This window comes from Bufo bufo, chromosome 1, assembly GCF_905171765.1.
Source record: "Bufo bufo chromosome 1, aBufBuf1.1, whole genome shotgun sequence".
NCBI lineage: Eukaryota > Metazoa > Chordata > Amphibia > Anura > Bufonidae > Bufo > Bufo bufo.
In genome coordinates this window covers 562,525,778-562,530,235 of record NC_053389.1, presented here as the reverse complement: position 1 = coordinate 562,530,235, position 4,458 = coordinate 562,525,778, and the positions used below count along the sequence as shown (strand labels likewise).

The following is a 4,458-nucleotide window of genomic DNA, read 5'->3' as shown; positions in this document are numbered from 1 at the left end:
CCAACATTTATAGATGTACAGCTGGTTTAAAGGGCAGATTTGTGCTAAAGTGTTTAGTAAAGTTGAGTTAACAATGTCATGTAGTACTTATTTTTTCAGTCTAAAAACTGATCTCAGGAGAAAATGGCTCAAACAGATGCCAACTGATGCAAAATGATCTTTTTTTTTTTACAAGATCCTTTTTTTCTTGTTCTTCTGATGGATCAGAAGGACGGAAAGCAAAATTGTGATGTGAACTGAGCCTTAACGGTTGCAGTAAATGAAGGCGGGAATTACATTTGTAGTGGAATACACAGAGAGGTACAGTTCTTAGAGCCTAATGTAGTTCATATACTGACAACAAGAAGGATCTCCCTGGTAAAGGGCTAATGTTAAGGTATATACAGTGAATATAAAAAGTCTACACACCCCTGTTAAAATGTCAGCTTTTTGTGATGTAAAAAAAAAAATATACAAACATAAATCATTTCAGAACTTTTTCCACCTTTAATGTGACCTATAAACTGTACCACTCAATTGAAAAACAAACTGAAATCTTTTAGGTGGAGGGAAGAAAACAAAACAAAAGTAAAATAATGTGGTTGCATAAGTGTGCACACCCTCTTATAGCTGGGGATGTAGCTGTGTTCATAATTAAGCAATCACATTCAAAATCATGTTAAATAGGAGTCAGCATACACCTGCCATCATTTAAAGTGCCTCTGATCAACCCAGTGGTGTATCTTGGTTTTGTGCTGGCCCTAGGCGAGACTAACTCGGGCACCCCCCTAATATAAATTTAACTCCACCCTTCCTCTGTAAACCCCACCCCTTCCTCTTTAGGCCCCACCCTTTCCTGTCGGAGCTTCACATCTTCCTTTCTGTATTTAAAAGTGAATAACGAAGGACAATATTTTGTGTTTTCTGCACCAAATTTTGCATCTATTATTTTAAGAGAATCTTTACATATAATAATATAAAGTGTAAATTCAACCACTTTACAAAGATCAGTCATCCAGGTCAACTATACTATATTGATCACGTCTTCAAATTGTTTGAATTAGCACGTGGTCAGTCCAGAGTCCACATGAGCAGTAACAGCACCAAGGCTTCAACAGCTGTTACTGGACATGCATACACAATTTGTGTCATTCATACAAGACAATGCCACTGTACATATCAACACATCCAGTCCATTACATTACTTTAGCCATAGCACAGACTTTCACACACCATTTACTTACATCAATTAATTTATCCTGAAACGGACACGATGAGGTTTTTAATAACTTAGATGACTTTAATTAAATATATTAATATATTAAACTGAAATGCAACTTGTTGAATACAACAAATGAAACTGTAAACATTTCTTAAGTGCAAACTGTTGAATATTAGACTATTAGATCTAAATTATACTTGGAAACTAAAATGCCTTTCGCCGAACTCTCTGTGTGGCAAAGCTGTTGATGAGCTCTTCATAGTCCAAAGATTTTGTGAGTTCAGACTCTATTGCCAACACTGCCAGGGAGTTCAATCTTTCCTCTCCCATTCTGGATCGCAAGTAGTTCTTCACTCGCTTCAAAGTCGAGAAAGAACGCTCAGCTGAGCAGTTTGTTGCTGCAGTACACAAAAACATTCTGAGAGCAATGTCCACATTTAAATAAATACTTTGCAATCCTCTCTCTCTTATCATTCGGGACATCACCAGAACAGAGGTATCTTCTGCAGAAGAACTTATTAAGTATGAACGAAATTGGAGGCACTCATCAACAAAACACTCCTGTTCCAAGTCTTTGCTGTAAGAAGAACAAAGGTTATTTGCATTCTGTGAAATTGCTGATGGCTCAGTTTTTGATAGTTCAGTAATGAATTTAAACTTTCCAACGAAAGAGTCATATGCCGTTTTTCTTCTCATAAGTTCAGCAACTAAGTTGTCACAAATAACATAAAAGGTGTTAATGCGAAAGTTTTCTTGGGCTACCTCTGCCTGTGTCTTGCTGAAAGTTGCTGAAACTTTCCGTGCTTGTACACCTTTCCTCTTAGTCTCATAATCCTTCACAACAGATTTTTCCATTGCAGCAGCTTCAAAAGTCGGGAATAGGCCTCTGGTTTCTCGAACAAACTGGATCAGTGACTCATACAGCTCCCCTACAATTCCAACATCAATACCAATGCTTTGGAGTTTTTTACTAACTGCACCAAATCTATCCAGGATAGTACTCCACAAACCACTCATAAGTGCAGTCTCCAGACGTTGTATTTTATTCAGAAGACCTTCAGCTTCCTTGCATGTTCCTGGTGCCTCTGCGGTATTTTCCTTAATTTTTGTTAAGGCTTCGATTACTTGAGTCCAATTTCGATTTAAGCTTTGACAGGCATCTTCCCTGGCTGACCCTCGTGTGTCAGATAATCTCTTTACCGCTACAGTGTTTGGCACAGATGATAAGTGTTTTTGTAAAATCTCCCATCTGTGAGTGGAAGCAGTAAAAAAAAATGTAAAGGTATTGTAGGAGACCAAAGAATGAACAGGCTTCAGGACAACTTTCAGCAGCATGCTTCCCTACTAGATTTAAAGAGTGTGCAGCGCATGGAATATACACAGCAAGTGGGTTTCTTTCCAGAATTATGGCTTGCAATCCTCTATAATGGCCAGACATATTGCTTGCATTGTCATATGATTGACCACGACAGTTGGCAATATCAAGATCATATGACTTAAGAGTGGTGAGGACCACTTCAGCCAGTTGTTCCGATTTATGTCCAGGATTTGGAATAAAATGTAGAAAGCGCTCAATCGGTAAGCCATCTTCCTTGACATACCTTAAGATGAAGGCCAGCTGATCCGTGTGGGAGCTATCCGGTGTTGAATCAACACTGATAGAGTAATATTTAGCAGCCTTTGCCTCCTTAACTATCTGCTTTGTAACAGAATCTGCCATAAGCTGAATAAACTGCTCACAGGTAGTGAATGAGAGGTAAGATGTGACTCCTTTTCCTGCATTGCCGTAACGGGCAATGTGTTCTGCTATAAAATGGGTCAAATTCCTGACAGAAATTCAAACATCATCATGTAGTTTCCGTTATGTGTGGAACCAAAACGGTCATCTTTCCCTCTGAAAGCAAGTCCTCGAGTGCCAAGTGCCTTAACTGCAGCAACAACTCTTTTTAAAACATTTCTCCAATATTGAATTTCATCAGAACACTGCTTTGTAAGACTTTCATCAATTCTCCCCAGTGTACATGCTCTCTATTTTTCAAGATAGCACGCAGGATTTGTGTTCAGCTGAACGCTCGTGTTCATTTAATCGAGCCGTGCCATTTTTCCAGTCATTGAAGCCACTTTCTGCCAACTGGGATTTGCCACCAAACAAACGACATGGAGCACAAAACACTACTCCTTTGCTTTTGAAGTAAACCAAATAGCTCCTTTTTTGTTTCTCTCCATTAAAGTTTTCTTTTTCAAAAAGGTGTTTAGTTAGCAACCTAGAATGGTCCGCATACAGCATTCTCGACTGTGTAAAGTCCAGATTCTCATTTTGAATTATTCCATGTTTAGCCACATGGTCTCTGGTGCAATCATTTAAAACCCATTCAGCAGGGTCAGAGCTCACTCCTATTTGTACAACAGGATCATCAAATTCTACTGAACTCGAAGGACCTGATTCAGAAGTCTCTGTTTCTCTGGCAATACTAGTACTACTGGTAGCTATGGAAGTATCATAACTGCATGATGTAGCAACATCAGTTTCACAGATGTCAGCAGTTAAATCTTCAACTACCTCCTCACCCTGCTCAGTATTAGAAGAAGCCACAGGTTTCGTGAAAAATTGCTCAATTTTTCCTGTCTGTTCAAGCTCCCTGGCTTGTTTTTCACGCCTAATTTTTGCATTTTTTCGGTAACCTGCTCTACTTAGCCTTTTTCGCCCGTCACTCATGGCTGCTAAGAATAGTACCAATGCTGTGAAAATCAACCGATAGAGCATCAGTGAAAATCAACAGACATAGTGTCAATGAAAATCAACAGGCATAGCGTCACTGAAAATCAACAGACGTAGCACGTGCTGCTCTGCTATAATGGAAGGAGGCTCTGAAGGAGCATGCTGCTTCTCATGGGAGGTTGGCTTGCTGTCTGCTCTCCATGGCAACAGTCAGACTTTAATCAGGGACAGAGCAGAGAGAGCTGCAAGTGCGAGGGCCCTATTAACCCCTCCCTAATTCTCCCCCCTCTAACCACCCAACCCCTTACCCCATAAAACATCTAAGTAATAGATTTTTTGTGAATTACTCTAATTTAAGTACTTACAGTTTTTGAAGACAGCAGGCTCAGGGATCAGTGCATTAGCGGCCGGGGCCTGGTCTCAGTATTCACGGTGACCGTGTGCAGGATCTGTTCTGCACTTGGAGGAGATAAGGCTCACCCTAGCGTTGCCGGCCCGTGACTCCACCTAGGGTTGGGCGATATCAAAAATATTCAGT

The 4,458-nt window shown here is 40.1% G+C and overlaps 1 pseudogene; it reads right to left on the bottom strand.

The window, feature by feature from the left end:
- Positions 1-1,370: 1,370 nt before the first annotated feature.
- On the bottom strand, positions 1,371-3,917 carry LOC120985876 (annotated as a pseudogene).
- Between the last annotated feature and the right edge of the window lie 541 nt (positions 3,918-4,458).